At 42.2% G+C, this 19,038-nt stretch overlaps 1 protein-coding gene across 5 annotated transcripts in view; it reads left to right on the top strand.

Moving 5' to 3' along the window:
- Positions 1–19,038, top strand: part of LOC126469964 (glutaryl-CoA dehydrogenase, mitochondrial-like) — a 925,249-nt gene that overhangs the window by 331,437 nt on the left and 574,774 nt on the right. The gene's annotated exons all lie outside the window — the stretch shown is intronic.

The following is a 19,038-nucleotide window of genomic DNA, read 5'->3' as shown; positions in this document are numbered from 1 at the left end:
GAGGTGACTTTTAAGATTTTGTGTGTGACACATCGTACATAATGTTGTTTTTATCAGCAATCATGTGAAAATGGGCTTCTTCTGTGTAAAAAGAGCTTTTGGTGATGAGACTACATTTTTTTGTCTTGTTGATTGGTAAAAAGTTGACACTAAGAAAAAACTGTGTATTATGGTTTACTATGGGTGAGAAACTAATTGTGAAATAAATCAAGAAGAAATATTAAGAAATAGTATCATCACAGGCTAGTAAACAATGTGAGGACATAATCATGCCTAAATTATGCGAATGCTGCCACTTCTCATTGAAACAAGATGAGTATTTACCTTTATTCTACAAATTGTTTAATCACATCTTGGAAGAGGTAATTTCTCTTGACGTTCTGTTGTACTAAAGCTATTACATAGTTACAGAAGAGATTTATTTCAATTATTTCAATATCACCAGGGATATTTTGCATCTAATGAACCATTTCAAGAGCAAGAAGGGTAGCATACTTTTTCTATTGTATGCTAAAAGGTAATTTTGGTTCCTTGATCCAGTACATTTTTGTTGGAAGCCAGTAATTCAGAAGCTTCTTTTGACAGTTTGAAATCTCTAGTGGGTTATTAAGTCATCCCAATTTAAACCCAACGGAATTAATGCCATAACTGCATAATCACTGTCATCGTCATTAGTATTAGAGGGACAACACCAGTCCTCCCAACAAACATGCGTCCTAGGGGCCTTTGTTTCAGACGTTTTTGTTTCCCTATAGTCCACAATTGTAAATGTTCTGTACAAGTTTTACAGATTTACTGCAAAAGTCTTTACAAAGTCAATTATAGGTTTTTGGTTTCCTTTCGGCGTTTCATCTCTGCATATGTAGCAAAAACCATCAAGGCGATTTACTCAACTTCTTCTACTTTAACTTATATTATTTCTGTTCAACAACACAAGTGCAACTTACAGCATACTTGTTTCCTAAGTGAACTGTCATGTGACATCATCCTCGGTCAGCCCTGTATGGCCAGAGCTCACACAATAACCTCCAACTCCATCTGGTGGATATTCCTGGAACTAATTAGAGAGCAGACCGGCAATAGGGCAAACCTACAGGAACCAATCCTCGTACGTGTGATTTACAAGTGCACAAACCAGAGTCACAAATGCACATTTCACGTAGAAGTGCATGTTAAACAACTATGATCAAAAAAATAACAGCGGATAGCAGGTGCCTGATTTCACTTTTTGATTCAATGCCCCAGCTGTGGCTAAAATCAATTCTAAAATCTTAGATATAAAAAAACCAGTTTGTTCTTTGCCTGTGTAATTACTTCATTGCTAGTTTCCTTGAGTATCTTAAAATGGCGTATCAGTTATTAATGTTGATAATAGGTGTGCAAAGCGCCAATATAGATTTGACTCCCTCCGTCTGATGCATTAAATGAACAATAATTTATTTCTGCTAAGATAGTAGATCTCCTTCCAATAGAAATAGAGTTCGAGTAAATGATCTGTCCATTCAGGTTAAGGTTGTCTATGGTTCACTTGAATCGATGCAAGCAATTTCCAGGTCGATTCCTTGAATGAGACGCAGACGAATTTCTTCCCCATCGTTCTCCCACTGAGGAAGTATTCGGTACTTAATCATACTGTCGTCATTGAGGATTTGAGCCCCAACGTTCCGTTTTGTCTCCATCGTCTTTGTTGTACGAAGACTAGTTTCGTTGTTTAGTTAATATCTTTGGTGACCACGCTGTGCAAAAGAGAATGATTGGCTATTGAACTTTCCTTCTAGGAAACAGCTGCAGTGCTAGATGACACGTTATGTGCTGAAATGCTAATTCATGGGAAACCATTGCTTGCTTCATACTTGCAACACCTGACACCGGACACCTGACAGCTGTTGGAGACCTCAAATATAAGGCAATATCACTGGCCTTAAGGAGTCGGAAATGTAACGGCTGCTGTCCAAGTTACCGGCTATGAGAACCAGAAGTAGATATTTCCTGTACCAATTGGTCTTCAATAGCACGATGCCAGGTATTGGAGCATGTATGACAATGATGGGAAAGCTGAAAACCATGATGGTATACGCAGAAATAGTGTCACGGCGCCACTCCTGTGTCCAGGGTTCTCACCACACCTCTCTCTGCTGCTGTGTCAAGGGTTACAGCAGCAATGGTTTCTGCACTGATACTCTGTAGTGCTCGAGACGTAATCTCACTCTCCGCGTGGATACTTGTCGTGTAGTAAGCAAACCCATTTCCTGGTTCTTGGCTTGTAACTTTACTTTGTGATCCTACACAGATGAATGAATATGCATGTCCCACGGGCTCGAGACGTATGTGATTGTTGCAATCCCTCATGTCGCTGAATAAAATTCTACTGATCACATTAATTCCATATCTGCGTGACAATCGTGGGATGCCAACCAACGCAAGTAGTGATATCACGGAACGATAAACCACAGTTTCGAATGTTCATGATGCTGCCACTGTCGAATTCTGACATGGGCTAGTAGACGTTTCTGTTCGTACGTGAGGTGTAACACGATCATGTCACAAGCAAACAACATTCTGAATGAGAAACCGATATATCCAAAATATAGGTGGTATTACTCCTACTACACTGCGTATCGTCACTACCCAGAATTCTGCTAAAAGTAATAAATCCTTATTGTAAGCGCTGAAAGTAGCATGGAGGCCTCCACGGAGTATTATAGTGACAGCGCTGGCTATCATCCAAGCTACGTCGACAAATAAGGCAGAATAATAGATGCGTAAGTGAGTCGTGAAGCAAGTGTTGCGTAGCGCAATGGTAATTTGCCCCACACAGCAAAGAATCTACATCTACATACACAAGGATACTCTGCAAATCACATTTAAGTTCCTGGCAGATGGCTAATCGAACCACCATCAAAATTCTCTAATATTTCAATCTCTTATAGTGCGCAGAAAATACAAACACCTATATCTTTCCGTACGAACTCTGATTTCCCTTATTTTATCGTGATGATCGTTTCTCCCTGTGGGACGATGTCAACAAAATATTTTCGCAATCGGAGGATAAAGTTGGTGATTGTAATTTCGTGAGAAGATTCCGTCTCTACGAAAAACGCCTTTCTTTTAATTATGTCCAGCCAAAATTCTGTATCATTTCTGTGACACTCTCTCCCATATTTTGCGATAGTACAAAACGTGTTGCCCTTCTTTGAACTTTTTCGATGTACTCCGTCAGTCCTATCTGGTAAGGATCCCACACCGCGCAGCAGTATTGTAAGAGACGACGGACAAGCGTAGTATAGGCAGTCTCCTTAGTAGTTATGTTACGTTTTCGAAGTGTCCTGCCAATAAGGCGCAGTCTTTTGGTAGCCTTCCCCACAATATTTTCTACGTGTTCCTTCCAGTTTAAGTTGTTCGTAATTGTAATACCTAGGCTTTTAGTTGAATTTACGGCTTTTAGATTAGACAGATTTATAGTGTAACCGAAGTTTAACGAATTCCTTTTAGCACTCATGTGGATGACCTCACACTTTTCGTTATTTAGGGTCAACTGTCAATTTTCGCACCATACAGATATTTTTTCTAAATCGTTTATCAATTTGTTTTGACCTTCTGATGTTTTTATTATTCGATAAACGACAGCGTCATCTGCAAAGACGTTAAGACGGCAGCTGAGGTTGTCTTCCAAACCGTTTATATAGATAAGGAACATCAAAGGGCCTATAACACTACGTTGGGGAACGCGCGAAATCACATTTGTTTTACTCAATGACTTTCCGTCAATTACTACGAACTGTGACGTCTCTGACAGGAAATCACAAATCCAGTCACATAACTGAGACAATATTCCTTAAACACGCAATTTCACTACAAGCCGCTTGTGCGGTACAGTGTCTAAAACTATCCGGAAAACCAGAATTATAGAATTGATCTGAAACCCTTATCAACAGCACTAAGCACTTCATGTGAAGAAAGAGCCAGTTGTGTTTCACGGGAACGCTGTTTTCTAAACCCATGTTGACTGTGTGTCAATAGACAGTTTTCTTCGAGGTAATTCATAATGAAGTGGCAATTGGGTCGTTGCCACTGCACTGAAGCAGGTCTCTCTGTTATGGGCAGTGTGACTAGACACCAGGTTTTAGAGGAACAAATGGGCAGTAATGGAGTATAAATGAGGCTGAATTTGAGGATAGGACGTTATTCGAGTCAGGGACTTGGTAATTGCTGAGTAGCTGCACTACAATGCTGGAGCACCACTGGCCAATCAGACGACTGGGCAGCGCCAGCAGCAGCCTATGGTTCGAGACCAGGCTGTGTCTGCCGCCACACTGGGTCCTTTGTGAGACTTGGCGTCATAGCCCTGCTGGCTTGCTGTTCCTGTATGCTGCCGCAAAGGATGAGACCCAGTGAGGGACTCGACGTCACACAGTCAGCCCCCGTCTATCGCCTGTCTGAGGGGCATGGGTACAGACCCACGCACAACCGCTGAGCAAGGAGCAGCCAGGTCGCCTTCTGGCGTGTCACTCCCCTGGGAAGCACCGCTGTCGCAGCTGCCTGTGGCCTCGCCCTCGCTGGTTACTTTTACCCATTCTACATACTACCTTTTCACAATCTTCATAATACCGACAATAGCATTGTAATTAAATTTTGTCACAGGGTACATGACAATCGTCATTTGCTTCCATTATTACTTTTTGCTCATGTAGACACGTTTATATGGAACGTAATCAATAACACACTCAATAATTATCAGTGGCCGCATGAAAATCTGCACGCTACAGTGGAACCCAAATTTCAAGTTCTTTTTACGATCACTGGTGTGACATGGTCGGTTAAATGCTGATTGGTTCAATCTGTTTAGAAGAGCGAATAACAAGACTGAATGATTTGCATGTTGAAAGCTTGAGAGCGTTCTCTTGGCCTCAGGAACTGCAATGTACTTTCAGCATTATGGAGACCCTCTTCATTTTACCAGACGTACGAGAAAACTTCTCAGCCGCTCTTCCCTAGTCGCTGGTTTGGTCGTAATAGTCCAATTAACTGGCCAATAAGATCGCCAGGTATAACATCATTAGATTTTTGACTTTTAAGTTGGGTGAAGTCTCAGATGTACAAGCGAATGATATGTACGAGAGATGAACCGCATGGTCGCATCATGGCCACTGCTACCCTCATTAGGGAACATGGGACTCAACATCTGAGGTCATCAGTCCCCTAGAGCTTAGAACTACTTAAACCTAACTAATCTAAGGACATCACACACATCCATGCCCGAGGCAGGATTCGAACCTGCGAACGTAGCAGTCGCGCGGTTCCGGATTGAAGCGTCGAAAACCGCTCGGCCACCGCGGCCGGCTCTTCGCATATGCAAGAGTAAGAAAAGAAATGCAACCGAATGCTGTGGTTGGCTCCTTCCTTGTAGTCTCCGGTCCTTGTGCACAACAGTTCCTTGTGGAATCAAGCTGATCGCAAAACTGGTAGGTTTTTGCAGATGATGTTTGCGTTTTAAGAAATGCCATTAAGGGGAAAGCATCTGAAGACATTGTTAATAATGTTTTTCAAAGGGTTATTAACTGATTCTCGGAAACAGGACTCTCCTAAATTTTTTGGGAAAATACTATTTATTCAGTTCTGCTCAATAAACAGAGTAATATCAACAATAGACGTGACACAAGAACAGGAGTCAGTAAACAGGGTAGAATGCTTCTGAATTTTGGGTCTACATACTGATGAAAACTTGAACTGGATGAAGCGTGTTGCTGAGTTTCTCAAACAGTTAAGTTCACCTACTTTTGTTCTTCGTATAATTGCTAGTCTTGGAAACAATATACTGACATATTTTGCGTATTTACTCTGAATAATGACTCATGTAGTAATTTTCGTGGGACATTACCAGTTAGAAATAAGGTACTGATTGCCCAAACCCGAGCAGTAAGAATAATAAGTAATAATAAGTGATGTTCACACACGGTCTTCATGTAGGTACTTCTTCAAGGAGCTGTTCATTTTAACTGTGATGTCACAAATTCGTCATATATAATCCACCACAATTTGAGAACAGTGATTTACACACCCACAAAACTGTAGGAAAATGTGTACTTTATTACCCATTATTAAAGCAGTCAGTGCGTTACAAAGGAGTTCAATGCGCTGCAAAAAAATTTTTCATCATTTGCACAATAGCGTAATATACCTAACAGATAGCGCAGCAAGATTTAAATAAAAATTATAATCATCTTCCCTGGACAACCCAGTTCTACTTCACGGGCGAACTTCTCTTTAAAAGCCGGTAGCCTGAGAAAGGAAATACTTTTAAATGTAGTTGAGTGAGTATGACAAAATAAATGTGTTCATTAATGTAAACAGTCGTCATATATACGTACCCTGTAAACTGAATAATTCCATATCATTTGCTGCGCTGTAGGCAAAGCAGATCGCAGAATTCGTTTCATTGGTAGAATACTAGGAAGTACTGAGTCTTCAAATGAGACTGCTTATACAACACTCATACGACCCTTCCTCGAGTATTGATCTAGTGTCACAGTTCGCAGTGATAGACGGTAAATCATGGAGAACAACAGAAGTGATATCTGGCGTTCCCTAACGCAGTGTCATAGGCCATCTGCTGTTCCTGATTTACATAAATGATCTGGGAGATAATCTGAGCAGCCCCCTTAGATTGTTTACAGAGGACGCTGTAATTTGCCGTCTAGTAAAATCATCAGACGATCAATTCTAATTACAAAATGATCTAGAGAGAATTTCTGTATGCCGCGAAAAGTGGCAATTGGCACTAAACAGAGAAAAGTGCTAGGTCATCCACATGGGTACTAAAAGAAATCCAATAAATTTTTGGTATACGATAAATCGCACAAATCGTAGGGCTGTCGAATCGGCTAAATACTACGAGCAACTTAAATTGGGAAGACCACATAGATAATATTGTGGGGAAGATGAAACAAAGACTGCGATTTGTTGGCAGAACACTTAGAAGATGTGACAAACCCACTAAAGAGACAGCCTACATTACACTTGTCCGTCCTCTGCTGGAATATTGCTGCGTGGTGTGAGATCCTTACCAGGTGGGATTGACGGAGGACATCGAAAAAGTGCAAAGATGGGCAGCTCGTTTCGTGTTATCGCGCAATAGGGGTGAGAGTGTCACTGATACGATACGTGAGTTGGGGTGGCAGTCACTGAAACAAAGGCGGTTTTCTTTGCGGCGAAATCTATTTACGAAATTTCAATCACCAACTTTCTCTTCCAAACGCGAAAATCTTTTTTGACACCCACCTACGTAGGGAGAAATGATCATTATAATAAAATAAGAGAAATTAGAGCTCGATCGGAAAGATTTAGGTGTTCCTTTTTCCCACGTGCCATTCGAGAGTGGAATGTAGAGAAGTAGTAGGAAAATGGTTCGATGAAACCTGTACCAGGCACTTAAGTGTGAATTGCAGAGTAGCCATGTAGATGGTGATGTAAATCCTTTCCAAATAGGACGAACAAGAGTACTGAACATATACAGAGAAAGACAACAGCAATGATCACATGTTTGTGTGATCTGCAGGACAGTGTTACGGAAATTCTGGAGAAACTGGACTGGCAGACACCTACATACAAAGTGTCAGGTACCAGTTTTAGTAGACGAATTTTGGAATATCCTACAACTCCCCTACAACAATCGAGAGGACAGGATTAGGTTAACTCCAGCGAGTATAAAGGCATACAAATGGCAACTTCTGAGGTCATCAGTCCCCTAGAACATAGAACTACTTAAACCTAACTAACCTAAGGACAACACACACATCCATTCCCGATGCAGGATTCGAACCTCCGACCGTAGCGGTCGCTCGGTTCCAGACTGTACCGCCTAGAAGCGCTCGGCCACACAGGCCGGGTGGAAGTACGCTCTACCATACATTTCATAGTGGTTTGTAGAGTATGGATGTAGATATACAGGGGTTCGACAATGGATGTAGATATACGGGTGTTGGACAAAAACATGGAAGCACTGCGAGAAATACAAAGGATTCTTGAACATAAATGCAGATGCTGGCCAAACCTGCAGGGTGCGCTGTTGTATTTGATCACGAACGGCACCTGTGCAATACCCTCAAGTAGCAGAAGTGGTTCGTGTTTCATGAGGCACCGTATCTAAGATTTATACCGAATACCGACAGAGAGGAAACGCGCCCTCTTAGTCACAATGCGAAGGAAAGTGTGTGTTGAGTAACCATCGCAGATCATCATTAAATAGGACTGTGACGAAAAATAAGAGGACAAAAGCTATAATAGTCAATGCAGAACTCAATATCGCACTCGAGTACCCTGTCAGCACCAAAAGCCAGGAATGGGTCTTCATAAGCAGAGAACTGCAGTCCGATGTGGAATTTCAAAACCAAGCATTAGCGACTGCAGTGGGTGTAACAGGAAAATGTGGTACTGAAGCCATAGAACCTTAAATATGGAGCAATGGAAGAAAGTCATTTGGTTGGCTAAGTCTTGTTTTACACTTTTTTCAATTTCTGCCCGAGTTAATATCTGGCATTTGCATGTCCCAAGCCTACAATACAGACAGCTTGCTGCCAAGAGCGCAACATGGCGAGGGTTCGGTGATAATTCGGTCAGCCATACCCTGCTATTCCTTGGACGCCATGGTTACTCTGCAAGGTCATATTACTGCCAAGCATTGTGTGTCAATTTTGTCTGACCAGATCCATTTCATGGTACAATATTTGTTCTCCAATAGTGATCTGCAGCATCGTCGATGTACCGCACTGTGGTCCTTTGGTGCAGAGCCGAGTGGAGGGACTGAATCAGAGGCTCTGGCGGTTCTGTGACGGTGTAGGCTGCAGATTCCTTGACTTGCGCCATCGGGTGGTGGGTTTCCGGGTTCCGCTTAATAGGTCAGCAGTCCACTACACACAGCAATCTGCTACACGGGTAGCGGGGGCTGTGCGGAAGGTACTGGCCGGTTTTTTTTAGATTAGTGGGACTCAGGGAACCACAGAAAGGGCGTCCGTCTAAAACGGGGCAGGTAAAACACAGTAAGTTAGTTGTTGAAACGATCGGTATTGTGGTTGTAAATTGTCGTAGCTATGTTGGGAAAGAAACAGAGCTCCAAGCCCTAGTGCGCAGCTCGTGGTCGTGCGATAGCGTTCTCGCTTCCCACGCCTGGGTCCCGGGTTCGATTCCCGGTGGGGTCAGGGATTTTCTCTGCCTCGTGATGACCGGGTGTTGTGTGATGTCGTTAGGGGACATGTCTAGGGGAGTTATGACCATAGATGTTAAGTCCCATAGTGCTCAGAGCCATTAGAACCGTTTATTAATTTGGTCGTTTTGCCGACCCACCGACTCAGAACATACGGTTGCTGAACAGTTCAAAGAAAACTTGAGTCTCATTTAAAATAGGTACCCCATTCATACTGTTATAGTCGGTGGTGACCTTAATCTACCCTCGATATGCTGGAAAAATTATACGTTAAAACTGGCGGCGGGCATAAAACGTCATCCGAAATTGTACTGGGCTTATTTAGTTCATGAGCCCATTCGAAGCGTAAATGCTTCTGAAAGTATACTTGACCTCTTAGGATTAAATAATCCGGGACAAATAATAAGGCAGAAAACCCAAAGAAATTCTGATCTTACATAAAGCACACCAGTGGCAAGACACATTCAATACCTTCATTGCGCGATAACAACGGTGAAGTCACTGATGACAGTGCCACTAAAGCACTGTTATTAAACACGATTTTCCGAAACTCCTTCAACAAAGAAGACAAAGTAAATACTCCTGAAATCAAGAACAACTGCCAAGATGAGAAACTTAGAAACAGATATCCTCGCAGTCGCAAAGCAGCTAGAATCACTTTATAAAAGCAGGGCTTCCAGTCCAGATTGTATACCAGTCAGGTTCGTCTCAGAGTATGCTGATACAACAGCTCCATATTTAGCAATTATATACACCCGCTCGCTCACAGAAAGATCCGTACCTAAAGACTGTGGTATGGGTGCAGCACGCTATGCTGCTTCAGTTACATGCCAATCGAAGTGTCAAGTGGAAGCATCGTAGTCTCTTGGATACCCGTGACCAAACGTATTCAATGGGCGAGAGATCTGGAGAACGTGTTGGCGAGGACTACAGTTGTACACCCTCTGTATAGAGGTAGGTTTGGACAGTGTGGTAACATGCGGACTTGCATCGTCTTGGTGAAACATAACGTTTTGGAGACCTCAAATATAAAGCAATATCACTGGCCTTAAGGAGTCGGAAATGTAACGGCTGTTGTCCAAGTTACCGGCTATGAGAACCAGAAGTAGATATTTCCTGTACGCATTGGCCCTGAATAGCATGATACCAGGTATTGGAGCATGTATGACAGCGATGGGAAAGCTGAAAAACCATGATGGTATACGGAGAAAGAGTCTACTGAACGCATTAATTCCGTATCACGTGACAATCGTGGGATGACAACCAAGGCAATAGTGATATCGCGGAACGATAAACCACTGTTTCGAATGTTCACGATGCTGCCACTGTCGAATTCTGACATGTGCTGGTAGACGTTTGTGTCCGTACATGAGGCGTAACACGATCATCTCACTAGCAAACAACATTCTGAATGAGAAACCCATATATGCTGAATGTAGGTGGTATTACTCCTACTGCACTGCGTAATGGCACTACCCAGAATTCTGGTAAAAGTAATAAATCTTTATTGTAAGCGGTGAAAGTAGCATGGAGGCCTCCACGGAGTGTTAATATTGACAGCGCTGGCCATCAGCCATGCTACGTCGACAGATAGGGCAGAATAATAGATGCGTAAGTGAGTTGTGAAGCAAGTATAGCTTAGCGCAATGGTAAATTGCCCCACGCAGCAAAGAATCTACATCTACATCGACATCTACAAAGATACTGTGCATATCACATTGAAGTGCCTGGCAGAGGGCTAATCGAACCACCATCACAATTCTCTATTATTCCAATCTCGTATAGAGTGTGGAAAGAACAAACACCTATATCTTTCCGTAGGAGCTCTGATTTCCCTTATTTTATCGAGGTGATTGTTTCTCTCTATGTAGGTCGGTCTCAACAAAATATTTTCGCATTCGGAGGGGAAAGTTGGAGTCTGGAATTTCGTGAAAAGATTCCGCCGCCACGAAAAACGCCTTTCTTTTACTTTTGTCCAGCCAAAATCCTTAACATTTCTGTGACACTCTCTCCCATTTTTTCTGATAATACAAGACGTGTTGCCCTTCTTTGAACTTTTTCGATGTACTCCGAAAGTCCTATCTGGTAAGGATCCCACACCGCGCAGCTGTATTGTTAACAGACGGCGGACAAGCGTAGTGTAGGCAGTCTCCTTAGTAGTTCTGTTACGTTTTCTAAGTGTCCTGCCAATAAATCGCATTCTTTGGGTAGATTTCCCCCCAAAACTATTTCCATGTTTTCCTTCCAGTTGAAGTTGTTCGTATTTGTAATACCTAGGCTTTTAGTTCAATTTATGGCTTTCAAATTATACAGATTTATTGTGTAACCGAAATATAACGAATTCCTTTTAGCACTCATGTGGATGACCTCACACTTTTCGTTATTTAGGGTCATCCGCCAATTTTCGCACAATTCAGATATTTTTTCTAAATCGTTTTGCAATTTGTTTTGATCTTATGATGACTTTATTAGTCGATAAACGACAGCGTCATTTGCAAACAACTTAAGACGGCTGCTCAGGTTGTCGTTATCATATAGATAACGAACAGCAAAGGGCCTGTAATACTACCTTGGGGAACACGAGAAATCACATCTGTTTTATTCGACGACTTTAGGTCAATTACTACGAACTGTGACCTCTCGGACAGGAAATCATAAATCCAGTCACATAACAGAGACGATATTCCATAAGCACGCAATTTCACTACAAGCCACTTGTGCGGTACAGTGTCTAAAACTTTCCGGAAATCCAGAAATATGGCATCGATCTGAAATCCCTTGTCAATAGCACTAAGCACTTCATGTGAATAATGAGCTAGTTGCGTTTCACAGGAAAGATCTTTTCTAAGCCCATATTGACTGTGTGTCAATAAGCTTTCCTCGAGGTCATTCATAATGATGTAGCAATTTGGTCGTTGCCACTGCACTGAAGCACTTATGGGCAGTGTGACTAGACACCAGGATTTAGAGGAACAAATGGGCTGTAATGGATTATAAATGAGGCTGAATTTGAGAATAGGACGTTATTCGAGCCGGGTACTTGGTAATTGCTGAGTAGCCGCACTACAATGCTGGAGCACCACTGGCCAATCAGACGGCTGGGCAGCGCCAGGAGCAGCCTATGGTTCGAGCCCAGGCTGTGTCTGCCGACACACTCGGTCCTTTGTGAGACTTGGCGTCATAGTCCTGCTGGCTTGCTGTTCCTGTCTGCTGCCGAAAATGATGAGACCCTGGAGGTACTCGACATCACACATGACAATCGTCATTTGCTTCCATTAATACTTTTTGCTCATGTAGACACGTTTATATGGAATGTAATCAACAACACATAATTATCGATGGCCGCACAAAAATTTGCGCGCTACAGTGGAAACCAATTTACAAGTCCTTTTTACGATCACTGTTTGGTCTGACACGATCGGTAATATGCTGATAGGTTCACTAATTTAGAATAGCAAATAAGAAGGCAGAATGATTTGCATGTTGAAAGCTTGAGAGCATTCTCTTACACACTCGGAGTGCAATTTACTTCCAGCATTATGGAGACCCTCTACATTTTACCAGACGTATGAGAAAACTTCTCAGCGGCACTTCCCTAGTCGCTGGTTTGGTCGCAGTACTCCAATCAACTGTCCACTAAAATCTCCAGGTATTACGTCATTAAATTTTTGACTTTGAGTTTTGATGAAGTTTCAGATGTACAAGCGGAAGATATGTACGAGAGATGAACCGCATGGTCGCATCATGGACGCTGCTACCCTCATTAGGGAACTTGCTGAGGCACTGGCAGGCAACACAACATGTACTCCAAGAGTGAACAACAGGTCTTTACGACACCAGCCTGGGCAAAACCGAAAGATACGATTCCACATCCATTTGTTTAACATTTATACCGATTTAATTCGTATAGTATGAGATTTACGATAGGTACACGACACTCTGAAATATTTACAAAATAATATTCTTTAAAAATTTACCTTTTTAGTGCGAGTTAAACCATGAAGACATAATATTATGAAAATTGGTCATCCTACAGATTTCACATTACGGAAGTCTATATTTATAAAGCATTGTTAACCAAGAAGGTTTTTATTGGATTTCATTTCATATATACATTTTCTCCCGTATTTGACATGTACTCACCAAAATTCCAAATGTCAAATGTGCTGTAGAAAAACGTAATTGATTGTTTATCAGACAAGAGTCTTCAATGTATTCAAAAACCGCAGTTATCTTCACCAGAAAATTTCCTCTTGACATAATAATTTACTACTACAATATGTAAACAAATCATGAGACGTGGTGTGTTTCTATATTTCTAAATTTTATTTCAGGAATATAATAAATTTCTCTTGCAAATCGCATTTCTGTAACCATAAAAAGGTATAATTATTGCATAAATCGCCACTGTTTGTAAAACCAGATGTCGCTCTAATAATTATTTTGAGAAAGGAAATTCTAGAACATTTTGGACAACAATTTTGTGTTATATAGAACTGTATGCATCCCAAATCAGATTGGACATAGTTGTTAGCTGAGTTGACTTTTAAGCTTTTGTATGTGACACATCGTGTGTAATGTTGTTGTTATCAGCAATCATGTGAAAATGAGCTGCTTCTGTCTAAAAAGAGGTTTTGGTGATGAGACTGCTTTTTTTTGTCTTGTTGATTGGTAAAAAAGTTGACACTAAGAAAAAACTGTGTATTGTATTTTACTATGGGTGACAAACCAATTGTGAAATAAATCAAGAAGAAATAGTAAGAAATAGTATCTTCACAATCTAGTAACCAAACTGAGAACCTATTCACACCCAAATTAGGCGAATGCTGCCGCTTCTCATTGAAACAAGATGAGTATTTACGTTTATTCTACAAATTGTTTAATCATATCTTGAAAGAGCCATTTTCTCATGACGTTCTGTTTAACTAAAACTATTACGTAGTTACAGAAGAGATTTATTTCAATTGGAATGGCTCATCAGGGATATTTTGCCTCTGATGTACCATTTCAAGAGCAACAAGGGTAGCATACTTTTTCTGTTGTATAGCAAAAGGTAACGTTGGATACTTGATTCAGTACAGTTTTGTTGGAAGCCAGTAATTCTGAAGCTTCTTTTGACGGCTTGAGATCTCTGGTGGGTTATTAACTCATCCCAGTTTAAACCCTGAGGAATCAATGCCATACTCGCATAATCACTCTCATCGTCATTAGTATCAGAGGGAAAACACCAGCCCTCACAAACAACATGTATCGGAGTGGCTTTTGTTTCAGACGTTTTCGTTTCCCGGTAGTCCACACTCGTAAGTGGTCTGTACAGGTTTTTACAGATTTATTTCAAAAGTCTGTATCATTTCTGTGACACTCTCTCCCATATTTTGCGGTAATACAAAACGTGTTGCCCTTCTTTGAACTTTTTCGATGTACTGTGTCAGTCCTATCCGGTAAGGATCCCACACCGCGCAGCAGTGTTCTAATAGGCGACGGACAAGCACAGTATAGGCAGTCTCCTTAGTAGTTCTGTTACGTTTTTGGGTAGCCTCCCCCACAACATTTTCTATGTGTCCCATCCAGTTTAAGTTGTTCGTAATTGTAATACCTAAGCTCTTAGTTCAATTTATGGCTTTCAAATTATACAGATTTATTGTGTAACCGAAGTTTAACGAATTCCTTTTAGCACTCATGTGGATGATCTCACACTTTTAGTTATTTAGGGTCAACTGACAATTTTCGCACCATTCAGATATATTTTCTAAATTGTTTTGCAATTTGTTTTGAACTTCTGATGACTTTATTAGTCGATAAACGACAGCGTCATCTGCACACAACCTAAGACGACTGCTCGGGTTGTCTCCCAAATCGTTTATATAGATAACGAACAGCGAAGGGCCTATAACACTACCTTGGGGAACACGAGAAATCACAGAAATATGGAATAGATCTGAAATCCCTTGTCAATAGCACTAAGCACATCATGTGAATGAAGAGCTAGTTGTGTTTCACAGGAACGATCTTTTCTAAAACCATGTTGACTGTGTGTCAATAGACAGTTTTCTTCGAGGTAATTCATAAGTAGCAATTGGGTCGTTTCCACTGCACTGATATAGGTCTCTCTGTTATGGGCAGTGTGACTAGACACCAGGTTTTAGAGGAACAAATGGGCAGTAATGGAGTATAAATGGGGCTGAATTTGAGGATAGGACGTTATTCGAGTCAGGGACTTGGTAATTGCTGCGTAGCCGCACTACAATGCTGGAGCACCACTGGCCAATCAGACGACTGGGCAGCGCCAGCAGCAGCCTATGGTTCGAGACCAGGCTGTGTCTGCCGCCACACTGGGTCCTTTGTGAGACTTGGCGTCATAGCCCTGTTGGCTTGCTGTTCCTGTCTGGTGCCGCAAATGATGAGACCCAGGGAGGGACTCGACATCACACCGTCAGCCGCCGTCTGTCGTCTGTCTGAGGGGCATAGGTTCAGACCCACGCACAACCTCTAAGCAAAGAGCAGCCAAGTCGTCTTCTGGCGTGACACTCACCTGGGAAGCGCCGCTGTCGCAGCTGCCCGTGGCCTCGCCCTCGCTGGTTACTTTTCCATTCTACATACTACCTTCTCACAATTTTCATAATAGCGACAATAGCATCGTAATTAAATTTTGTAACTGGTTACATGACAATCGTCATTTGCTTCCATTAATACTTTTTGCTCATGTAGACGCGTTTATATGGAACTTAATCAACAACACACTCAATAATTATCGGCTGCCGCTGGAAAATCTTCACGCTACAGTGGAAACCAATTTACAAGTTCTTTTTACGATCACTGTCTGGTGTGACACTATCGGTAAAATGCTGATAGGTTCAATCAGTTTAGAAGAGCGAATAACAAGACAGAATTATTTGCATCTTGAAAGCTTGACAACGTTCTCTTGGCCTCAGGAACTGCAATGTACTTCCAGCATTATGGAAACCCTCTACATTTTACCAGACGTATGAGAAAACTTCTCAGTGGCACTTCCCTAGTCGCTGGTTTGGTCGTAGTACTCCAATTAACTAGCCACTAAAATCTCCAGGTATTACGTCATTAGATTTTTGACTTTGAGTTTGATGAAGTCTCAGATGTACTAGCGAAAGATATTTACGAGAGATGAACCGCATGGTCGCATCATGGACGCTGCTACCCTCATTAGGGAACTTGCTGAGGCACTGACAGGCAACACAACATGTACTCCAGGAGTGAAATAATGCATTGAAGTTGGCGCTGGGATATTCGAACACTGATTGTGCACCGTACATCTGCTGTGATGTGACGTGTATGATAATACTTGGAGATGAATGTGCTAAAAAACGTATTTTTGAGCTGATACTTTGTTAAGCTAATAATGTTATATTACTAACTGTTGCACGTGAGTGAAGCTGGCAATTTATTGAAGAATACAGAAAATAAATAACGATGTACATTAAGTGTGTTCTGTGCCGAAAATCATTCGGAATAGGGCATATGCCTGTATGAAGTTTTTTGCTTCAAACGATCGTTCCTGTGACATTCATGAATATTAACCATTTCTCCTGGGACAGCTTGTGCAGCACGGAAGTGCGTTGGGGCTCTTGCTGTTCATGTTGAAAATTAATTACAGTGCAGAAAATATTAACGGTAACCTCAGACTTATTGTAGATGGTATAGTAGCATGGCTGACGGCCAGCGCTGCCACTGCAATACTCCGTGGTGGCCTCCATGCTACTCTCAGCGCTTACAATAAAGATTTAATACTTTTACCAGAATTGTGGGTAGTGTCACTACGCAGTGTAGTAGGAGTAATACGACCTACATTTTGTATTTATGGGTTTCTCATTCAGAATAACGTTTGCTTGTGAGATGATCGTGTTACGCCTTACTTACGAACAGAAACGTCTACTAGCACGTGTCAGAATTCAACAGCGGCAACATCGTGAACATTCGAAACAGTGGTTTATCGTTCCGCGAAATCACTACTTACGTTGGTTGGCACCCCACGATTGTCACATGATATGGAATTAATGAGTTTAGTAGATTCCTATACAGCGACTTGAAGGATCGCGACAGTCACCTATGTCTGGCGCCCGAGTGACATGCATATTCATTCAGCTGTGTAGGATCACAAAGTAAAGTTACATGCCAAGAACCAGGAAATGAGTTTGCTTACTACATGACAAGTATCCACGTGGAGAGTGAGGTGACGTCTCGAGCACTACGTACTATCAGTGCAGAAACCATTGCTGCTGCAACCCTTGACACTGCAGCAGAGGGAGGTGTAGTGACAACCTTGGAGACAGGAGTGGCGCCATGACGCGCTTTCTGCGTGTATCATCATGGTTTTTCAGCTTTACAATCATTGTCATACATGCTGCAAAACATGGCATCATGCTTCTCAGGGCCAATGCGCACAGGAAATGTCTACTTCTGGTTCTTACAGCCGGTAACTTGGTCAGCAGCCGTTACATTTCAGACTCCTTAAGCCCAAAGATATTGCCTTATATTTGAGGTCTCCATAACGTTATGTCTCTGCAACACGCTGCAAGACCGCATGTAACTACACTGTGCAAACCAATCTCTATACAGAGGGTGTACAACTGTAGTCCTGGCCAACACGTTCTCCAGATCTTTCGCCCATTGAATACATTTGGTCACGGGTTGCCAAGAGGCTAGGATGCTTGTACTTGACACCACGATTGTCATGTAACTGAAACAGCATAGCGTGCTGCACCCATACCTCTCATACAAGCTCAATTCAACTCAATGCTCAGACAAATTGGAGGCATCGTTGCTGCCAGAACTGACCACCTGACAAAAGCCTGAATGACCACCTTTTGCAGTGTGAGATGTGCATAAGAAGTCAGTGAGGTTCTAGAGGTTCAGACAGGGATGTGGAGTCATGCCGACTCCATGGCCATTGCCAGCTGAGATAAGTTTCTCGGTTGAGGCTCCCTGGTGGGATCGAGCTAGTCTCACAGATTCTCAACTAGGTTCAATACAGGGAGGTTGGCAGCCAGGGGAGAGAATTATACTCATCCTGGTGCTACTCGAAACAAGCACATACACTTCAAGCTATTTGACATGATGCTTTGTCCGCCTGGTAGGTGGCATCATGTCAGGAAAAACAAGATTCGTGTAGGGGACAGATGGATATAAGTACTTTGTTGAAACATTCTGCCTCCAGAATGATGAGATTATCCATGGAATGTCACTAAAAACATTGCCTAGATTATAACGCTCCCTCCTGGTTGCAGGGTGTTTCCTTTCAGACATTCCTATGGAACATAATACGTGATTCATCTGAAAAGGACAGCTGTCGAGACACACAGTGGCCGCCAGTTGAGGTATTGGCGTGCAAAGTACAGCCTTTGTCGCCGATGAATAGCAGTCAGCATGGGTGCATGAACCAGAGACCTGCTCCAGGGCTCATACACAGCGAAGTTCGCTGAGAGATCGTAGAGGAGATACTGTTGATACCTCCTTGGGTCATCTAGGTGGTCAATTGCTTAACAGTTGCACGTCTATTTCCCCATACATATCTCTGCAGCCGTCGTTCACCTCTGTTATCTATGGCCCGAGGTGCACCACAGATGCCTCAGTGCTGGTTTTGAGTGTACGGTATACTGCAACCACAGTGGCACATGAACAGTTTACAAAAATAGCCATTTCGGAAATACTTCCACCCTTGGTCCGAATGTCAATGATCATGTCCTTTTGGTCATAATATAAATCACTCCATTTCCGCATTGCGATAACGACTGCATTGTTTTCCGCATCCCCCCGACACTGCTGGTGGTGTCACTTGTCACCTCAAATCTTTGAGTGGTTATTGC

The sequence above is a fragment of the Schistocerca serialis genome, chromosome 3, assembly GCF_023864345.2.
Source record: "Schistocerca serialis cubense isolate TAMUIC-IGC-003099 chromosome 3, iqSchSeri2.2, whole genome shotgun sequence".
Classification (NCBI taxonomy): domain Eukaryota; kingdom Metazoa; phylum Arthropoda; class Insecta; order Orthoptera; family Acrididae; genus Schistocerca; species Schistocerca serialis.
Note: the sequence above shows the minus strand (reverse complement) of the source record. Positions and strands in the feature narration are given on the sequence as shown.